This window comes from Dryobates pubescens, chromosome 2, assembly GCF_014839835.1.
Source record: "Dryobates pubescens isolate bDryPub1 chromosome 2, bDryPub1.pri, whole genome shotgun sequence".
NCBI lineage: Eukaryota > Metazoa > Chordata > Aves > Piciformes > Picidae > Dryobates > Dryobates pubescens.
Window position 1 is genome coordinate 1654777 of NC_071613.1, and position 22455 is coordinate 1677231.

Below are 22455 nucleotides of genomic sequence, written 5' to 3' on the forward strand. Positions count from 1 at the left end.
AAGAGACCTTCAAGATCATCGCGTCCAACCTGTCATCCAACACCACCTAAGCAACTAAACCATGCAACCAAGCACCCATCAAGTCTCCTCCTGAGCACCTCCAATGATGGTGACACCACCACCTCCTCAGGCAGCCCATTCCAATGGGCAATCACTCTCTCTGTGAAGAACTTCTTCCTAACCTCCAGCCTAAACCTCCCCTGGCACAGCTTGAGACTGTGTCCTCTTGTTCTGGTGCTGGTTGCCTGGGAGAAGAGACCAACCTCTGCCTGTCTACACCTCCCTTCAGGTAGTTGTAGAGAGCAATAAGGTCACCCCTGAGTCTTCTCCAGGCTAAGCAACCCCAGCTCCCTCAGTCTCTCCTCATAGGGCTGTGTTCCAAGCCCCTCCCCAACTTTGTTGCCCTTCTCTGGACACGCTCCACCAAGTCAACCTCCTTCCTAAACTGAGGGGCCCAGAACTGGACATAGGACTCGAGGTGCGGCCTAACCAGTGCAGTCTACAGGGGGAGAATGACCTCCCTGCTCCTGCTGGCCACACTGTTCCTGATGCAGCTGTGTCCACTGAAAATAATTTTGGGGCATTGCATGGTTAGAATCCCACAGTATTCCTAATACTGCTGTCACATCATCTTCACATCCCCACAGAGTGGGGAGTTGCTGTTCCTGCTGTGTATCTGTTGGGGAGCTTAGAGCCGAGCGTAAGAGATCCCTGGGACAGCAGCGCTTCGGAAGCATTTTTGCATTTCAAAGTGTCACGGAAGGCATGGTGTCCAGCAGTCTTCCTGTGGCCAGTTTGTTGGCTTGTTGATTTTGTTGGTTTTTTTTCCTGTTCATATGCTTGTGGTTTTTTTTTCCCCTTTCTGTTAAAGGGCTAGTGAAATACAGAGCACATATGGAAATGGCAGACGCTGTTGGGTTGGGGAATTTTTGTTGTTGTCCTTGTTTCTAAAATTAAGCACATGGGAGTTTGCAAGATCCTGCAAAGAACTGAAAGGATAATGCACTGTCATGTGTTCAAGTCATAATACATGTAGTGAACAACATAGATTTAAGAAAATACATTCCAAAAAGGAGAGACAAACCGAAGAGGATAAAGGCAAAAGACAACTGAACATCCATAACTGTACTTACAGTGCTTAGTTTTGCTGCCAGCATTCTGTTGATTTTTGTTGTTGTTGTCCTTTGTGTTCGTCTGCATGTAATGAAGTAACCTGTGCTATCAACTGTTCTGCCAATACCTTGCAGAATGTTAGTAAGTGAAAATTGGATTGTGTGACCCGAGTGGGTGCCTCTCTACGTCAGAAAAGTAACGGTGTCTCTTTCCTATCAGGGGGTTATGGAGCCGTTACGCTTGCATCCGTGCATATGGGTAGTACGTTCTTATTCTGCCATTGTGCTTCTGTAGTACGTTTCTGAGCTGGGATGCAAGAGTAGTGATCTCACAGCTTGACCACAAATGCACTTGGTGATGTTTACACGGGGAGAGCTGGTTACAGAATTTGTGTCCGTGGGACAGTATCCTGAAGGGCTGTCTGGCACGGGTCCCTGTAAGACTTGTCAGCTGGATTAACTTATGCTAGCACTTGCTGTATATACCATAAAAAAAATCTCTTTCTTGATTGTTTGAACTTCTGCATCTCCAGAACCTAGACCTTGAACTACTACCAAACTTTCGGAGATAATTTTGACAGCATGTCTTACACTGCTTCAGAACAAGTGCTACTAAGTCAGACACTGAAGTCAAATTTATATTTAGTAACTGAAAAATATGTACAGCACATGGTATAACTGTATATTCTCTTCTCTTAACTGTATCTGACAGTAAATTTAATAGGGAGGTCTTGAGAATCTCTGTATGTGTGTGCAGATACAGATATACACACAGAGAGTGCAGATCTGTAAAGCAAATGAACACAGGCATATATTGCAATCCTGCAATTGTTTTCCCTTGGGGGTTTTGTTATTGTTGTCCCTTTCACAAACTGTGAACCTGTGATTTTTCATGTACTATTCTTTGGCCCTCTCTGCCAGAGAGGCTCAATCTATCATGTTAAAAAAAAATCAATAAAAAGTCTAGAGGTTTATTTTTAAAGTAGAGCATAGAGAGAGGGTGCAAAAATTCCATTAAAATGGCAGTTCAGCACTGACTGCATCTCTTTGGGACTAAGCTCCAGTATTTTAAACTATTGAAATTGTTACAAGAGTGCTTTGAAAGTACCACAAATCACAGTGAAGCTTTCTAGTTGAAGCTTGCCTTTATATAGTGCACTAGAACTCAGCTTGTGTATGTATTTAGAATGTCTGATGCTGCCCTCAAACACCAGTTTAGCATCCATGTTAGAGCTTTATTACAGTTTAATAACGTTACAGGTTTATGCTCAAGTAAAAATATGTGGATGTAAGGAGTCAGAATTTATTTGCCTTCAGAAGTCTAAGTGTATGTATGTCTCTGTGCAGATGCAGCTCTGGGCAAATTAATTATTTCTAAGACATCTATAGGCTTGTAATGCAATTCATCAGGATTGCCTGGCTTGGCACGTGCTGCTTTGTTAGAGGAGCTTATAAATTCAAGTGGCTGTGGGTTATTTTATGACACAGTAGTTTTCATTAGTGATGTGTTGGTCATCTACTCCATGTTTTCTATCCAAAGAAATAAATGTGTCCCCCTGCTCATAAATGTAATGTTGAAGAGTTTATGAGGTAGTATCTGTATTAAACCTCCCAAACATCAGAAGCGGTGTGTCTGAAGTATAAGTTTCACCTCCAGCCAGCAGCTTTCTGACTTGTTTTACTAGCTGAAGAAGATGGCCCTTGAAATTGTTGACTTTTTGTATGTTTTTGTGTTGTACAATCTTTTTTTCCTGGGATGACAAAACTAGTTTCTAGTGGAAATGCCTTTTATTCCTTTACTTCCAAAAATGCCCCCTCCTTCCCCTCTCCAAAAAATAGATGTATTTAAATTATTAGCTCTTATTTGGTCCAAAACCAGGCTTTCCTATATCCAGGAGACAGTGCAGACTGTTGGAGAGCACAGCTCTTGGTAGGAACTGTGGGAGCAGGCTACATAAATGAACATGACAGAAGGCAAAAGAGAAGCTCCAACTCATCAAACATTTGTGTGTGGTATAAATATGCACCCTGTCACACAGTCATATCTGTGCATACAACTCAATAACTCAATCCATCATTCCTGCATTATTCATCCATCACTTTTTTCTCACTAAAACACAGCCTAGTTCTAGCTTATTTCTTGCTGTTGTTTCTTGCATACATTTTCATCTTTTCCTGGCTGCATGAAGTTGGAGTAAAGTAAGGATCCCAGCAAGCTTAAAAAAAAGAAAAGCTGGATGATGGGTTGGACTCAATGATCTCAAAGGTCTTTTCCAACTTGGTCTATTCTATTCTATTCTATTCTATTCTATTCTATTCTATTCTATTCACTTGGTCCTTTCATTGACCATTAAAATCTGAAGTTTCAGAGAAAGGGATCTCACCTGTGTGATTATTGTGTGGTTAGAAATCTGTGGAAGATTCATGGCAGTGCTTGGAAAGTGAGGATGTTAAAGGGAGACCATTAAAGCATGGAAAAACCAGATATGTTTCTAAGCAAAGACTACTAAAATCTGTTCCATAAGGTGCTTCTGAGTGTGAAAAGGAAAGACTTTAGTTGTGTTATACAGCTCTGAGCAGAAATGCTAGTTGGCTTCCCTGCTTTTGAGAAAATAATCTGGTGGTGTTAATGAGGATAAAGAAGAAGGGGAATCATTCAGGAAAATGGAGTGTCCTGTGAAGCCCTTACAGTCAGGAATCAGCCCACCAGAAACTGGGGTTGTAGAGGGGTCAGTTGGGTTTGGCCAAATTGTGGTTGCTTCCAGCTGAGGTTGGATTCCCAGTTCAGCTTCTGCCTGGTGCCCCTCCTCCCAGGGTTCCTCCTTTTCCTTCCTCCTGGGTTTGCTTTGGTTGAGTAACAAGTGTTGGCTGTCTGGCGTTTTGGTGCTGGGTGATGTTCCTGTGCCCAGATCTGTGCAAAATACCTCAGGGTATGGCAGGGAGGTTGATGGCGGTGGGGGGGAGGAGGAAGAGGCAAATGAGGGGTGGTAATGCAGCCTGAAGTGTTAGATGGGGTCCTTTGAAAGTAATTTGTTAGGTTAGGGTGCTGCAGTGGTGTGGATGTTGTCTGAGGCTGTTTAGAAAGGGTGATGCCCCTGAAGAGAAATGAGGGTCTTCTTTTCTCCTCTGGTTATGCTGTAGCTCTCAGAGCTGTTGTGGAAGTTAATCTCTGATTATGGCTCTGTTGGCAGAGCAGCTGTCCACCAAGATTTTAATGCCCTGTGCTTCAACCACTGGTTTCTATTTCCCCCTCTCCTTGGCAGTGAACATGTTCTTGGTGTAGCAGGAGGCTTTTCTGCAGTCTCCCATTCAGTTTCACCAGGAGTCTCTGTGATTTTGTTGCTCTGGGTGAGTGATGTGGAAGAGTGGGACAAAGTGGATTTTTATTAAGTATTTCTACTAGGGCAGGACTGCTGGGCCCTGTGTGGGCATCCTGTGGTGTGCTGCTGCTCTCAGGGTGTACTGCAACTGGGTCCTCTCTTAATAGAATTACTCCTTTGCTCACCTCTGCATCTCTCAACAGTCAGGGCTGGATCCTGGGTTGCTCTCTCCTCCTTTTCCTCCTGTGCCTGCACTGATAATGTCTCTACTCTTGCTGATGGGACATGTGGTCAAGATGTAGGCTGTAGAGTGTCTCAGCAGCTCCTGAGGCCCAAACCCTCACTATCTGTGAGGTGTGGTCATATTGAAAAGCTGATGCGGTACTGGGACAGAGTGGCCTCTGGAGGAAAACTTGGTATGGGCTCATTGCCCACAATGTTGACCATTTGCAGGTAGCAGTAAAACGTGGTTTTGTTGTTGAACAGTCACCAGTTTGGTGCTGGCCTTAATGACAGCTGGCACATACTTTGTGTAATGAGTTAAATCTGTTGGATTATTGCTGAACAGCCCTGACTTACCTCTGAGTTGTCCCCAAAAGGAAACTGCTCAAGTTTGTCAAAGGGGTAGCTGCTGATGACTTCAGCTTCTAAAATTTCTTTGTAAAGAGTGCTGTCTTTTGCCAGCACTGCAGGATGAGTCCAGTCAGACACTTTGATTTCACTGCATAGTCTTTGTGGAGCTCAGGGCATAGAGCAGCTCCTAAAGAAATGGCCTGTTCCACCTAGCCTGTTTTTCTCATCACAGTGATTTGGACATGACCATGTACCCTTTTCTTTGTGTGGGAGGTGGGAAAAAAAGCCTTTTTTTGTGGCTTGGCCAGAGAGAGGAGATGGTGGTTTAGGTCATTCCAAGGTTTGTTTGGTGTTTTTACGAATGTGGATGTTCTGATGTCCTGAGCTGAACAGGCTGGAAGGGACTGCTCTTCTGCAGGTCAAACCCCTTACAGGTTTGTGGTCTTGCATTTGTAACAGCTGTTCTCTGAAACCCTTCAAGAAATTACCACTCAACCAGAATGGTGAAACCAGATGTTTCTGGCTTTGAGGAGTTTCTCTACCAGATCTTCTCCAAGTTGTGCATGAATGCTAAGCATTGGCCCTCTCCTGTGCCTGGGGCTGAGCTTGCCATAGGTAAGGGAGGACTCTCTTGCTTCTTCTAATTTATTTTTTCTTTTTTTGGTGGCAGGGAGGAAGTGGCAGATACCAGCCTTCCTCTCTCACATGTCCTTCCACACGCAACTCGCTGGCAGCCACCCAAACTGTCCCCTGGAGATGCTACCGTGACTAATTTCCTGGCTTTTATTTTGAAAATGCAGTCATCAAAGTTGTGCACATCAGCTGGGGCAGGTGCCAGCCTCTTTTGGACATGAAAACCTAGAAAGCATACTTTTGGGAAGAGCTGTTGGAGAGGGAGTGGGTTTTTGGTTGGTGTTCGTTTTTTGTTTGTTAGGGGTTTTTTGTTTGCTTGTTTGGTTTTTTGTGTACTGCTGCAAAAGCTTGAGTCTGACTGGTGAGATAATCCACCTGTGTAATAAACACTACCAAGTCTTTCCTCTGCTGTTTGTACAGATATTTTTGTTGGTAGTATTTGGTGGACATTGCCAGTTAACGTGACAGTGCTGTTGGTAAAACTTCCCTCAAAAGAATACTTTAACTAGTAGGTGAATTTGCCCAATTCTTTATGTATTGTTTTCCCAGCTATAAGAATGTTCAAGTTAAGGAAAATATTAACTTTTCTCACCAAGTGTTTACTACTCTAGGGGTAAGATTTCATGTTTTCTTGCATTGGGTGTTTGCCCAGGTGGCCAAGAAGGTCAGTGGCATCCTGGCCTGCATCAGGAACAGTGTGGCCAGCAGGAGCAGGGAAGTCAGCACTGGTTAGGCCACACCTTGAGTCCTGTGTCCAGTTCTGGGCCCCTCGATTTGAGAAGGACATTGAGACACTTGAGCGTGTCCAGAGAAGGGCAACAAGGCTGGGGAGAGGCCTTGAGCACAGCCCTGTGAGGAGAGGCTGAGGGAGCTGGGGTTGCTTAGCCTGGAGAAGAGGAGGCTCAGGGGAGACCTTCTTGCTCTCTACAACTACCTGAAAGGAGGTTGTAGCCAGGAAGGGGTTGGTCTCTTCTCCCAGGCAAGCAGCACCAGAACAAGAGGACACAGTCTCAAACTGCACCAGGGGAAGTTTAGGCTGGAGGTGAGGAGAAAGTTCTTCACAGAGAGAGTCGTCAGCCATTGGAATGTGCTGCCCAGGGAGGTGGTGGAGTCCCCATCCCTGGAGGTGTTCAAGAGGGGACTGGACGTGGCACTTGGTTGCATGGTTTGGTAGTCATGAGGTCTGTGGTGACAGGTTAGACTTGGTGACCTCTAAGGTCTTTTCCAACCTTATTGATTCTATGATTCTATGATTCTTTGAGACATGTTTTGGAGAAGAATGCCAACTGAATAAAAACCTTTGCTTGAGCTATTGATGATTTGGTAATACACAGTCAGATATTGTTTGTGCCACTTGTTTAAAACCAAATTCTAATATGTATTTCATGTATATATATATATAACTGCAGATGTGGTAAAAGATAAAGCACAGAGCTGAACAATATGAGCTCTCAGTGTGCACTTGCAGCCCGGAAAGCCAATCAGATCCTGGGCTGCATCAAGAGAAGTGTGGCCAGCAGGGCAAGGCAGGTGATTCTCCCCCTCTGCTCAGCTCTGGTGAATCCCCACCTGGGGTACTGCCTCTAGTTCTGGAGCCCCTATTACAAGAGGGATCTGAAGGTGCTGGAAGGGGTCCAGAGAAGGGCCAGGAGGATGAGCAGAGGGCTGGAGCACCTCTCCTATGAGGACAGACTGAAGGAGTTGGGGCTGTTCAGTCTGGAGAAGGCTCCGAGGTGACCTCATTGTGGCCTTCCAGTATCTGAAGGGGGCTACAAGAAGGCTGGGGAGGGACTTGTCAGGATGTCAGGGAGTGATAGGACTAGGGGGAATGGAATGAAGCTGGAGGTGGGGAGATTCAGGCTGGAGGTGAGGAGGAAGTTCTTCCCCATGAGAGTGGTGAAGCCCTGGAATGGGTTGTCCAGGGGGGTGGTTGAGGCCTCATTCCTGGAGGTGTTTAAGACCAGGCTGGATGAGGCTCTGGGCAGCCTGATCTAGTGTGGGGTGTCCCTGCCCATTGCAAGGGGTTGGAACTGGATGATCCTTGTGGTCCCTTCCAACCCTGACTGATACTATGATACTATGAAGTAGATGCAGTGAACTCCGGATGCCTGGGGAAGTGAGTTTAGAAAGACACGAATTAGGACAGGTCCCTCCTTATCTCAGTGAGTCAGAAGTTGTAAACCAGCAAGAAGTAAATTTTTAAGGCTTGTACAACTTCAGTATCTTAGAGCCATTTTTACCACATCTTGCATCTCTAGGCAGAGCTATAAATAAATGCAGAAGAATTGTACTGAACTCCACGGAGTCTGTGCAGACGGACATCAGCCCAGCGGCTTCCGCAGTTTGGCCTCACTTTCTCCTTGGCTGGAAAAGCCAACACAGGTCTTTAAAACTGGGGGGAAATTGGCTGGCCATTAATCTTAGATAATTAGATTCTTGATTGTTCAGATTTTGTTGTTGTGTGGTGGTGTGGGGTTTTTTGTTTGGTTGGTTTGGGTTTTTTGTTCTTTGTTGTAATAAACCCTTTTGTCCAAGTCAGATTCGTTCTTAGGAGTGCCAGGAGAAATTAAGTAAGGAGCTTTCTGTTACCAGTCTTAGTCCCAGTGTGTCACTCCAAGAAAGCAAAATACAGACATGGAAAGCTTTGTGGTTTGCAAATGAAGTATGGAGGAAAGTAAAGTTTCTGCTGTTTGTGTGGGAACTAAGAGAAAAGTGACAGCATTGTCTCTGTGTTAGTCCAAAAACAGAGTTAAGAACTTCCTTAGGAACTCGGCTTTCTTTGCAGGGAACTGTTTTTAGATTGCCTGGCTCTTCAGGAACTGGTTGATACTATTGAATCTCAGAGAAAAGTGAGCCAGTCAGTTATCTAAAATAATATTTTTGTTGAAGCTCTGCCCCAGTGTAAAATATTTGAAGTTTAAAATCCGAAAGCAAATCTCTTCTTTTTTCCCCCTTCTTCAAAATGGTCTTAAAACAGCTGACATCACCAGCTATGAAATGGTTGTGACAGTCACTATCTTGACTTAAGCCTGTGTCAAGACTCCACTCCAGGGAGTGCAACCATTTGATAAGCAGACTAGTCAAACATCTTAATTGCTGCATATTCCACTTAGATGCTTTGTGGGGCCTTCTAGCAGGGGTTTGCAGGATTGGGACTTCCTTTAGCTGTTCCATTTAGCTGGGGATTCTTAGCTGAACATGGTAAAGGAAAATACAGCATGCATCCACATAGAGACAGAGCAAATAAGAGGACAGTTCACCTTTTGGTTTTACCTCCTGGCAGGGCAGTTTTTATTGAATTGCTGATAAAAGAGGGTTGGTGAGATGTAAACCAGACTTGTCGCAGCGTTCTCTGATGCTCCCATTACTGAAGTGCTGCGGGGTCAGTCCGGTGTTCCTTGGGTTAAGAAAAGTCCAGGCGGACAGCAGGAAGTGAGGATGTAAACTGCACTTCTCAGAAGGGCTGGAAAATAATGACATCACTGTGTTTTTCAGTCCTTGAGCAGTCTTTGATTTATGTGACTCTTTTATCTATTTCATGAAGAAAAAATGGATGCATTTTGTTGCATTTGCAGGGGTCATGTTCTTAACTTTTGACTGTGGTGGTTTATCACAGTATCACAGTATCACAAAGGTTGGAAGAGACCTCAAAGATCATCAAGTCCAACCTGTCACCACAGACCTCACGACTAGACCATGGCACCAAGTGCCACGTCCAATCCCCTCTTGAACACCTCCAGGGATGGTGACTCCACCACCTCCCTGGGCAGCACATTCCAATGGCTAACAACTCTCTGAAGAACTTTCTCCTCACCTCCAGCCTAAACTTCCCCTGGCACAGCTTGAGACTGTGACCTCTTGTTCTGGTGCTGGTTGCCTGGGAGAAGAGACCAACCCCCACCTGGCTACAACCTCCCTTCAGGGAGTTGTAGAGAGCAAGAAGGTCTCCCCTGAGCCTCCCCTTCTCCAGGCTAAGCAACCCCAGCTCCCTCAGCCTCTCCTCACAGGGCTGTGTTCCAAACCCCTCACCAACTTTGTTGCCCTTCTCTGGACACATTCCAGCAACTCAACATCCTTCCTAAACTGAGTGGCCCAGAACTGGACACAGGACTCAAGGTGTGGCCTAACCAATGCAGAGTACAGGGGCACAATGACTTCCCTGCTCCTGCTGGCCACACTTCCTAATGCGGGCCAGGATGCCATTGGCCTTCTTGGCCAGCTGGGCACACTGCTGGCTCATGTTTAGGTGGCTGTCAATCAGCACCCCCAGGTCCCTCTCTGTTTGGGAGACAGATAGGAGAACTGGTGTGAAATTGTGTTTATTTTGTTGCAGACCTTATTCATTGGGAGGGAATGGGAATCACAAATTTTAATGACATGTACTGGTAGTGTCTTTTTCTTCACCTTATTGATTTAAGTATCTTCCCTTTTTTGTGTAAGTTTATTTTTATGTGAAGTCTGTGGCTGTTACCCACTGAAATAGTAGCATAGGAGAGAGTGGTAATTCAGCATTTTGTACAGTATTCTATTTCAGGGGAAAAATGGCTCTGAGAATTTTATTAAAAAGTTTTAAAAAGTTCTGAAATCTCTAGAATCCTTCTGTTTCTCCTCAAAATGTTACTTGTTGGTGTAATGATTTTCAAGAGGTTTTGCTGCTTTCAGAAAAAAGATTATTGCTGTCTACAAGTCCCTGAAGGGAGGTTGTAGCCAGGTGGCGGTTGGTCTCTTCTCCCAGGCAACCAGCACCAAACAAGAGGACACAGTCTCAAGCTGCACCAGGGGAAGTTTAGGCAGGAGGTGAGGAGAAAGTTCTTCCCAGCAAGAGAGATTGGCCATTGGGATGTGCTGCCCAGGGAGGTGGTGGAGTCACCATCCCTGGAGGTGTTCAAGAGGGGATTGGACGTGGCACTTGGAGCCATGGTTTAGTTAGTCATGAAGTGATGTGTGACAGGTTGGACTTGATGATCTCTGAGGTCTTTTCCAACTTTATTGATTCTATGATTCTATGATGCTCAGTGAATATCCTGGGCTAATACAGAAGCCTTTGTAGGACATGCAGTGACCTGCCTAAGAAACCCAAGAGGGATGATGGCAACCTTCCTTAGTCTACATGTAAATGTACCATAGAAACCTTTTTCCATGCAAAGAATGTGAACCAGTTAGATTTTTTTGGAATTTATACCTATGTGGATAAGGGACTGTAAAAGAGATGCCAATTTCCAGCTACTTTTGATGAGTTCCAGATGAAGAAAATATTACAGCATATTAAATTATTAGGCATCTTTACTACAGAGTAAGGAGGATTCGTGGTGTGATTAAATATTGCTGCAACCCAATTTAGAACTTGATACATCCAGCATTGTAGGGCTGGATTCTAAGGCATACCTCATTATGTAAGGGGAAAACTTGTTTCTTCTTTTTTGGTAGCCTAGTCTCTTGGTTGAGCGGTGCTCTGTAGGAGGTGCATTGGGCAACATGTCTCTGCTGATCCTTTTTCAAGGGATCTGTGCAGAATGAAGTCAGAATGAAGGATCACATCCTGGCCAGCCTGCCTTTCCGTGTGTGGTCACTGATTTGAAGTTACGTGCTTGCAGTCCTCATGGCTCCGCTGGCTCAGAAATTTAGGTGGTCTTAAAAGCACAGACTTATACTGAAGGGAGGTTGTAGCCAGGTGGGGGTTGGTCTCTTCTCCCAGGCAACCAGCACCAGAACAAGAGGATACAGTCTCAAGCTGTGCCAGGGGAAGTTTGGGCTGGAGGTGAGGAGAAAGTTCTTCCCGGAAAGAGTAATTGCCCATTGGAATGTGCTGCCCAGGGAGGTGGTGGAGTCGCTGTCATTGGAGGACACTTGATGGGGTGCTTGGTGCCATGGTTTAATTGATTAGATGGTGTTGGATGATAGGTTGGACACGATGATCTTGAAGGTCTCTTCCAACCTGGTTTATTCTATCTTACTATTATTATTCTATCTTCTTCTATCTTCTGCTTTATTGTTAGTTATTACTTGCAGTGTATATATAATATCAGTAGCGATACAAGATTTAGCTACACCAAAATTCCATACACACTGCTTGCATTTGCTTTTCTTCCTTAAAAAGCCTCTATTCCTTGTCCCTTCATAGTGTCAGTCAGGGTTGGAAGGGACCACAAGGATCAGCTAGTTCCAACCGCACTGCCATGGGCAGGGACACTCCACACTAGATCAGGCTGGCCAGAGCCTCATCCAGCCTGGGCTTAAACACCTCCAGGGGCAGGGCCTCAACCACCTCCCTGGACAACCCATTCCAGGGCTTCACCACTCTCAGGGGGAAGAACTTCCTCCTCACCTCCAGCCTGAATCTCCCCACCTCCAGCTTCATTCCATTCCCCCTAGTCCTATCACTCCCTGACATCCTGAGAAGTCCCTCCCCAGCCTTCTTGTAGCCCACTTCAGATACTGGAAGGCCACAATTAGGTCACCTCGGAGCCTTCTCTTCTCCAGACTGAACAGCCCCAACTCCTTCAGTCTGTCCTCACAGGAGAGGTGCTCCAGCCCTCTGCTCATCTCTAGCCCTTCTCTGGACACACTCCATGCAAACCTCTTGATTGCCACTCACTATGATCTCAATGTATTTGGAGTATGACAGTAGGGAACATGACAAAATCTCCATCATTAGCTCAGTTTCAGAAGCGTGCTCAATTTTGGGTAGCAAATACCTCTTTGGCTATCCTTTAAGTCTGCTTGTGGTATTTTTATGCTGCAGTTCACAGGATTTGAGTTGGGAAACAAAACTGGAAACAAAGTTTGTGTGTTTAACTGAAGAGGAAATTTTATCTGGAAACCGTGTTTCTTGATAGGAAAAAGTATCTTCTTGTTTGCAGAGTTTCTGTTTCCCCTGCTTCCCTGGCACACAAAGCAATCGATCTGAAGCAAATTACATACATTTGTAACTACCACCACATATGCACACATACAGGAGCATGTGACAAAGGCAAACAAAAACTCAGGGTTTGAGAAACCTTTTGTCCTCGTTCCTGGGAAAGAGAAGTCAGCTTCTGATGCTGTCTGGGAGTTAGTTGGCGTCATGGCTCCACAAGTGCTCTTTCAGATACGTTGTGCTTACCACAGTGGAGGGGCTGGGTGGCTGGGTGGCTTCTGTGGTCAGCTATAAGTAACAGATGGAGTATTTACATTTAGGAGAATCTTATATTGAATAGCTAAAATTACTTATGCTAAGTATAGCTTAAGAAGAGTTGCAGTTCTGTGTGTGTAACATGCACTACATTATCTGCTCAGCTTCAGCTATAAACTTATTTGCTGAGTTTTAGTGACTCTGATGTTTAGGCTTTGTCCCCTCCCCCATTTAGACATTGGTAGCCAAGTGTTTTGCCTCTGTATATAGCCTCAAGTTGCACTTTTTGTTCCTGATGCAGTGGTCAGATTAAAATTATTTATAAAATGAGAACATCCTTTTAGACTTCATGTGTAAACAGTCTTAAATGTGTGCTCAGGCAGAAAGATTCCTGTCTGTTTATCCACAGTTGAAGCCCAAATATTAATAAATATCACAGTATCACAGAATCACCAAGGTTGGAAGAGACCTCGAGGATCATCGAGTCCAACCTGTCTCCACAGACCTCATGACTAGACCATGGCACCAAGTGCCACGTCCAATCCTCTCTTGAACACCTCCAGGGATGGGGACTCCACCACCTCCCTGGGCAGCACATTCCAATGACAAATTACTCTCTCAGTGAAGAACTTTCTCCTCACCTCCAGCCTAAACTTCTCCTGGCACAGCTTGAGACTGTGTCCCCTTGTTCTGGTGCTGGTTGCCTGGGAGAAGAGACCAACCCCTTCCTGGCTACAACCACCTTTCAGGTAGTTGTAGAGGGCAATGAGGTCTCCCCTGAGCCTCCTCTTCTCCAGGCTAAACAATCCCAGCTCCCTCAGCCTCTCCTCACAGGGCTGTGCTCAAGGCCTCTCCCCAGCCTTGTTGCCCTTCTCTGGACACCTTCAAGTGTCTCGATGTCCTTCTTAAACTGAGGGGCCCAGAACTGGACACAGGACTCAAGGTGTGGCCTAACCAGTGCAGAGTACAGGGGCACAATGACTTCCCTGCTCCTGCTGGCCACACTATTCCTACTGCAGGCCAGGATGCCATTGGCCTTCTTGGCCACCTGGGCACACTGCTGGCTCATGTTTAGGCAGCTGTCAATCAGCACCCCCAGGTCCCTCTCTGTTTGGCAGCTCCCCAGCCACTCTGACCCCAGCCTGTAGCTCTGCATGGGGTTGCTGTGGCCAAAGTGCAGCCCCTGGCACTTGGACTTGTTGAATGCCATCCTGTTGGACTCTGCCCATCTGTCCAGTTGGTTGAGGGTGGCAGGGAGGAATAATAACATTAAATAGTGGATTCCTTCCCCCCCGAGTCTTCATATAAGATTTCTCATTAAGACTCAGACTTGCTCTCTATGCTACACAGAGAAAAACTTTCACCTTGCCCTTGATGAAGTTATGATTTGCAATATATCTCTGCTTCTATGCTTTATTGTCAGTTGGGGTAAGCAAGTGAACTTTTTTTGGTGGTTCTTACTGAGCAGGTATCAGTATAATCAAAACTATGGTTGCAGTTGCTGGCATGTGTTTGAGGGCAGGATCTGTTTTCTTCAGGCAATATGATAACTCCATGTCTTGTTCATTGTGGAATTAATGATGAGAAGGGGAAACCTGCTGCCAGCCCACCAAGGTGCCATTTAATATTGCCTTAGAGCCGTGTCGGACTTGATGACTTTATACGGTGTCTCAACAAAGTGCTTCTCTTGCAGTGGGGATTTGGGGGTGGTGGGGAGGAACTCTCAAGATCAGAGGTGTCTGGTGTTGCCTCAGGCTCCTACAGCAGGGAGACACTTTCTGCTGCATCTTTTTGCTAGAGACCTGGGAAGTTCCCATCTGAGCAACTGTCTTCTGCTAGAGGGGAAGATGGAAAAGCAAGAAGAAGGATACTGTAAAATGTGCTGAGAAAGGTGCATATCACTTAGCCTTGAAAGGTATCAGCTGCCAGGGCAACTTCTTTGTATCTGTGTGGCTGGTTCAGCTTTCTGGCTTTTTCTCCCCCTCTGTTTTTTTTTTTAAGCAAAACTTCAAACACCCTCTTGGCCAATGACAGCATGGTTTGCAAATCAAAACCAAATCTGAGCATAGCACTACAACTGAGTGAGCTGTACTAATCTAAGATGAGCTTCTGTTTCCTGCTTAGCGCTTCTCCCCCATGCTGTCGTTTGGCGTATGCACAGTACCGCATGCTGACAGGCACCTTTGAGACATACAGCAGTTAAAGAAGTGTGTGTGGTTAGCAACTGCTCCAAGCTCGGCAATTCATGTCCCTACTGCCTACCTACCTATGGTTAAGGAGTAGGTGAAGGCTAGAGAGGAGTCCTGTCTTTGTGAATTGACATCCATAATGAAGTGATCTTGGGTCCTTTCTATGTATTGCTGTGATCAGACAAAACCATGTAATCTGCCAGGAAAAGGAAAACCCACAAGAAATTATACAGTGCAAGCAGTGTGTCCACAGAATATTTTAGGTAGGGAATATGTTGAACTAATACAATCCTGAGTAGTCTAGTTCTGCAGTTTGTGTAAAAGCAGTCACTTAAAGACCCTGAGGTCTTACCTTCCATCAGCAACTCAATGACCGACTTTCACTTTCCCTACAGTAAGAGAGTTGATAGAGAAGCAGATTTACCATCAATTCTCTCTGCATTTTTCTAGACAGTTTGGCCTCCACAAATTGTACAGCCTCCTTTCTCTGTGCGTGGGAGACAGACTGCTGCTGGAGAAAAGGAGGAGAGATTAACATTCATCTGTTCTCTCCTCGCTCTTTTCCATCCTATGGGCACGAGAGACATGGGAATGTGCTTCTCCTTTGGGGAGTGCTTCTACTCATTGCTCTGATGAGAAGACCACAGAGACACTGGTAAGGTTGTGCAAGTTTCATATTGCTGATTAGATAGGCACATGCAAAAGCCAAGTGCAGTGGCTCCCTAGAAGAGGTCAGAGAGGAGGATGGAAAGGCTGCCATATGCCTTAAATCACTCACTTGCTAAGAGAGCTTCTTTCCTAGAGTCCATGCACATTGAAGACTCTGTGCAAAGTCTGCCTTTTTACTTGGGTCTTTCATGAAAAGTGGTTGGAGTTAGTTTTGGAAGAGTGTCTTGAGCAAATGGGTCTACTTCTTTGATACTTACTGTGTGTTTTAATCTTCTGTATATAGCTGGGGAATTTGGTGGGGAACATGGGGAAATGGTGTGAAAGCTAAAGTTGGTATTACACATGCAGGTACAGTCACAGCAGTCACTGATAGCACTCAAATGTAGGAGCCAGGAGATTTTGTTTCGCTTTGTGGCATGGGATGGGAAAGGTCTTGCAGACATGTTTCCGAGTCACCTTGTTGTAAGGGGAGCTCTCAGCGAGTGCTGCTCTTTGGTATCTGTTTACCCTTCACAGGAGACGAGTACCAAGAGGGGTGCACACCATGAGGGGTGATGTATCTGCTCATGCCTGCTTCCTTCTGCATGAGTTCCAGCCTCAGTCTACCTGTGCAGAAACAGCACTCACCGCACTCTCCTTAGTGCCTCTTGCTGCCATTGAATTAGAGGATCTATCTCTATTAACAACCAGGCATTCTTACTTCCCACTGCCCCTCATCCTAATGAGGAGTGGTTGATAGTTAGCATTTACTAATTTAGGACTGTGGGAGGTTTGTTCTCAATGAAGTACCATCAGGAGGTCTCACTTCTTCAGTTAGTAGCCCCTGCAGGAAAGAGGGTAGTAGGCCTTTTTCCATTCTTTCCTATGCTAGGTAGTACCCAGCAGGATGTGATGAGCTAAATGCCACTGCCACAGTGACCTAGGGGTGATGGAGCTGCTGGTGTGGATAGTGGTTGCAAGCATCACTGAATCTAGGAAGTGTGCAACAAGTGTGCAACCAGCATCTTGCGTGAAGTGGTGGAAGGACACAAATGCAGTACGTTTTGCAAGATGTGGTGAGGCTTTGCCCATGGTAGCATGTGTATTGCTGATGGGGACATGGAATTTCTGTAAAGCTGCTTGTTGAACCTGGGGGAGGATGTTGCTAACAGGCATGAGCTGTGGTGAGCTCAGCCCAAGAGGGAAAATAACCTCTCATTCAGATAAAAGCAGGAGAAGGGAAACACCACCATGTGTGGGACTGGTTCAGGCTAAACTGCTCTGTGCAGTAGTTTCTGCAGCTTTTCAGAAAGATATGGTGGGGTTGAGGCTCCCAGCTCAGGCAGGTCTGTGTTCACGTTCCAGTCAGGCTTTGGGAACAGCACCATCTGTGTCCCACTACATCTGAAAAAGAAAATGTAAAAAAATCTTGAATGCTGGCCATCTGCTGATACTGCATCCAAATGCTAGCCCCATGTCTGGGGGCAGAAGAGAGAGATGATTTCTGTGGGAAGAGGTACCCTTCAGAGTGGAAGAGCTGCCTGCATCTGAGGGGTGCTGCTGGATCCAGAAACTGTCAGAGAAGCATATACAGGACAGCTTGACATCTCTGTCCAGCCAACTTCTGTAGTACCAAAACAGTCCTGCCCAGAGAGAGTGAACCCAAGTACCGTCCTGTTGACAGAGTTCACAGCACTGGGTTTTGGAGTTCCAAGAGGAGATTAGCGCATTTCTGTGATGTGGATGAAGAGGGATGGGGTAGTGAAGAGCCACTCTATTGATGGCTGAGACAAAACAATAGCAATCACTTTTCTGTTGTAGACTGGTCATTTGGTGTAGTGTTCTTTTGAAATGGGTTAGCTCGTGGTTTTCTATAAGCTGACTGTTAAAATAGGCCCACTGTCCTGGTGGGAGCTAACCCAACCCTTCAAGCCAGATGCAGGAGATGAGCAGACTCATTTTCCTTTAAGTTTTTTCTGTCCCATATCTCCCCCAGCAAATGAGCAGTGAGTTTTGATTTGCTTATTGAAGGTCATGTTCTCAAGTCAACATGTCACTTTTCTATGCTGTGTTTTGCTCTTCCTCTCTGTGGTGGAAGTTGAGTGCTGCTTCTGTCCTGACAGCTTTGTGTGAGCGTGAGCACAAGTCAGGCAGCACAGCGTTAAAAAATCAAATCCATTAATTAAAATATTTACATTGGAAGCTGCAAAACATTTACTCTGAGTAAAACAAACTTCCCCATTGTTCTTGTGTGATTGCTGCAGTTTCTCTGAAAATAGTCAGGAAGAGGTTGTGCTCTGAGGAATTTTGCTGGGCTGGTGAGGAGCAGGAGGGGAGGGATATTCAAGGGGACTCTTGGTTAGTGGCTCTCTTCCTTCACATCTTTCTGTCACATTGACAAAAGAGCTCTTACTTCCTAGAGAAAAACACAACAAAAAGAATCCAAAAAGCCCCTGTGGTGGTGGAAATATGTTGTCATATTATTTTGACAATGCCAAAAAATAAATGGTTGTTAGCAGAAGATGAGAAAATTTTATTCACTGGATTAACAGTTTATTTTTAGCACTTAAAGCACACGCTAATGTATGTTTAAAGAGAGAGGAGAGGGAGAAGCATCCCAGAGCTGGCAGTTTGGACCCTGGCTCCCAGGCATCTCTCCTGGCTGGAGACCTGTGTGCCACCAGCCTGAATTTCTTGCTGATGAGACAGCAGCACAGCGCATTGAGGGATGCCTCCTTTCCATGGAACTCAGCACCTGTGGTTCCTTCTGGGGGCTGTTGGTGTCACAAGGAGAACAAAGCGAGGGTGCAAATCAGGGATGTCAGAATGCTAAACCACGATGTTTTATTTGTCTAGTATTAGATTTTTGGCACAGGGATACCCTTAGTAGTATAACTAGAGGAAAAGTAAGTGAATATGAAAACTCTATGGCTCAAATCCTTCCATTCCTCTTGTATCTCCCCTCACACTCCAGATAACTGGATTGAAAAATTGGAGGTGGGTGGTTTGTTGTTCTTTTTTGATTTTGGTGGTGGTTTTCTTGGGTGGTTGTTTCTTAAAATAAAACAGCATTCTTGCATACAGTGTGTTATTTCACATATATGTATTTCTGGCCTTTTCCAGCATGGCACTGCATTAACAGGCTTCTAGGGCATGTGGGCTGGACACTGAAAAAGCTACAAGAGTGTGTGGAAGTGTTGGTTTGGTTGGTTTTTGAGATCCTCGATTCGCATCTGGGCTGCATCAAGAGAAGTGTGGCCAGCAGGGCAAGGGAGGTGATTCTTCCCCTCTGCTCAGCTCTGGTGAGACCCCACCTGGAGTACTGCCTCCAGTTCTGGAGCCCCTATTACAGGAGGGATCTGGAGGTGCTGGAAGGTGTCCAGAGAAGGGCCACGAGGATGAGCAGAGGGCTGGAGCTCCTCTCCTGTGAGGACAGACTGAAGGAGTTGGGGCTGTTCAGTCTGGAGAAGAGAAGGCTCCGAGGTGACCTAATTGTGGCCTTCCAGTATCTGAAGGGGGCTACAAGAAGGCTGGGGAGGGACTTGTCAGGATGTCAGGTAGTGATAGGACTAGGGGGAATGGAATGAAGCTGGAGGTGGGGAGATTGAGGCTGGAGGTGAGAGTGGTGAAGCCCTGGAATGGGTTGTCCAGGGAGGTGGTTGAGGCCCTGTCCCTGGAGGTGTTTAAGCCCAGGCTGGATGAGGCTCTGGGCAGCCTGATCTAGTGTGAGGTGTCCCTGTCCATGGCAGGGGGATTAGAACTACCTGATCCTTGTGGTCTCTTCCAACCCTGACTGATACTATGAGTCTACCATGATCTCTCCCTGTAGGCAGACTTAGCCTTTTAGAAGTTGCCAGACAGGAGGTCTCTTTTCTGCCCTAGTGACTCTCAGGCTGGCTGGATTTCAGGTCATGTTTCTTTTTATTAATAATGCCATGGAAAAGTGTTTATTCAAGCTTGAGTATGTCATGAGTGTAAATTTTACTGAGAATTCCAAAGTTGCAGTTTTGTTGGTTAGGTATCACAGTATCACCAAGGTTGGATGAGACCTCAAAGATCATCGAGTCCAACCTGTCACCACAGACCGCATGACTACTAAACCATGGCACCAAGTGCCACATCCAATCCCCTCTTGAACACCTCCAGGGACGGTGACTCCACCACCTCCCTGGGCAGCACATTCCAATGACGAATTACTCTCTCGGTGAAGAACTTTCTCCTCACCTCCAGCCTAAACTTCTCCTGGCACAGCTTGAGACTGTGTCCTCTTGTTCTGGTGCTGGTTGCCTGGGAGAAGAGACCACCCCCTTCCTGGCTACAACCACCCTTCAGGTAGTTGTAGAGAGCACCAAGGTCTCCCCTGAGCCTCCTCTTCTCCAGGCTAAACAACCCCAGCTCCCTCAGCCTCTCCTCACAGGGCTGTGCTCAAGGCCTCTCCCCAGCCTCATTGCCCTTCTCTGGACACGTTCAAGTGTCTCAATGTCCTTCTTAAATTGAGGAGCCCAGAACTGGACACAGGACTCAAGGTGTGGCCTAACCAAGGCAGAGTACAGGGGCACAATGACTTCCCTGCTCCTGCCGGCCCCACCATTCCTAATGCAGGCCAGGATGCCATTGGCCTTCTTGGCCAGCTGGGCACACAGCTGGCTCATGTTCAGGTGGCTGTCAATCAGCACCCCCAGGTCCCTTTCTGTTTGGTGCAGAGTCCTCTTTCTTTTGATCCTAGGTATACCAGACTGCATTGTGTTTACCTGTATACCAAAACATCTTTTTTTTAAACTAAAGGGTTGATTGGTAAAGGTGTTCAGAAATTGAGTGTATGCATTCCGTATAGACATTATTTAAACTTGTGCATGAGAGCTTTGTTCCATCTGTTTCTTGCATGCTTTGGTGTATTTGAGAGAGGCTGCCCGCTGACAGTTTCTTGGCCTGGAGATGAAAGGTGCTGCATGCCCAGGTTTGATCCGCTGATGGGAAATTGTCTCCATGATGTATAACACCCCGGTGATTATTTCTCGCCCTTACCACTGGTCTCATTTTACAGCCATTCACATTATGTAATTTGATGCTCATTTAATTTAATGAAAGAATGCTGGGGATTTATTTATGACTCGGCAGGGCAGCCTGTACGCTTTGGCCACCTCTCTTACCCGCACCGAAGGAGGCAGAATGTGTTTCTTGCAGAGCGTCTTACATCATCTGTCAGACTTTTATATCCGGGTTTCCCACATCACCACATCTGGGAGGGTGACCTGCCTGGGGCAGAGATTATACTGGAATGGCAGTGGAAGTGTAGCGCTGCTTTTTTTCTTCAACTGCTTATTAGCCTTTTGTTGTGAGGTTATCAGGAGGTATTAATGGACTTTTCCTTTTTGTTTCAGATGGAATTTTATGACTTGCTGGGTTCTGAATAGAACAAGGAGATGTGTCTGATAAGGTAAGAGAAGAGGGTAAGATAAAATTGTTCTTACACAAAACGGCCTCACCAGTTTGTTCAGGTTGAAGATACCTGTATCTTTCCCTGACAGAACCCTGTGAATAACTGAGATACTTACTTTTAAATTACATATGCCTCTGACACTCTGAGAAGAGGGCATTTCTGTCCTGTACACCAGTTTTCTGCTGGTGAGCTGATGGACAAGGTCCAGAAGACAGAAGTGTATGCCTTTTCAGGCACGGGGCTTAGCAGCATAGGTCATACTTAAGGATGTTGACTTGCTGGAGCGTGTCCAGAAAAGGGCAACAAGGTTGGTGAGGGGCTTGGAGCACAAGCCCTATGAGGAGAGACTGAGGGAGCTGGGGTTGCTTAGCCTGGAGAGGAGGAGACTCAGGGGTGACCTTATTGCTCTCTACAGCTACCTGAAGGGAGGTTGTAGTGAGGCAGAGGTTGGTCTCTTCTCCCAGGCAACCAGTACCAGAACAAGAGGACACAGTCTCAGGCTGCATCAGGGGAGGTTTAGGCTGGAGGTTAGGAGGAAGTTTTTCACAGAGAGAGTGATTGCCCACTGGAATGGGCTGCCTGAGGAGGTGGTGGGGTCGCCGTCGCTGGGGGTGTTCAGGGCGAGGCTTGACAGGATGCTTGGTGCCATGGTTTAGTTGATTGGGTGGTGTTGGATGATAGGTTGGACACGATGATCTTGAAGGTCTCTTCCAACCTGGTCTATTCTATTCTATTCTATTCTATCCTCCTGTTTCAGATGAAGAGATAAGGTAGAAGAGGTTTTTGTACAGCTTTGAGATGATGACCACCCCTCCCAACACTGGAAAGGAAAAAGACCTTTGGCCTGTTTAAACTTTTACACTTTTAAACTTACTTTTTCTGTTGTGGCGTTTTCAAATTTGAGCTGTTTTTATTAGAGCAGTCTTTTTGAATAGAAACCTGCTGAATTCAAGTCTGAAAAGAGTATTTGCTGTCAGTAACCTGCTTAAGGGGAACTGCAAGTTTCATTTGCTAACTTTTCTTAATAGCATTTTAAAAGGCAATGTTTAGAGAGATACTTTTTGTTTGTTTTTTTGTTTCGTTTCTAGTACAGAAGCTTCCGCTGGCAGAGAGGAATAATGTCTTTGAAAGTATCAGATGTTGGGATAACCATATTCATAGTAGAATCATAGTATCAGGGTTGGAAGGGACCACAAGGATCATCCAGTTCCATCCCCCCTGCCATGGGCAGGGACACCTCACACTAGATCAGGCTGCCCAGAGCCTCATCCAGCCTGGGCTTAAACACCTCCAGGGGCAGCGCCCCAACCACCTCCCTGGACAACCCATTCCAGGGCTTCACCACTCTCATGGGGAAGAACTTCCTCCTCACCTCCAGCCTGAATCTCCCCACCTCCAGCTTCATTCCATTCCCCCTAGTCCTATCACT

At 46.0% G+C, this 22455-nt stretch overlaps 1 protein-coding gene across 1 annotated transcript in view; it reads left to right on the plus strand.

Moving 5' to 3' along the window:
* Positions 1-22455, plus strand: part of TRERF1 (transcriptional regulating factor 1) — a 126225-nt gene that overhangs the window by 13785 nt on the left and 89985 nt on the right. The window contains exon 2 of the mRNA XM_054169183.1: positions 20968-21023. The gene's annotated coding sequence lies outside the window, so the exon portion shown is untranslated. The remainder of the gene's footprint in view (positions 1-20967; positions 21024-22455) is intronic.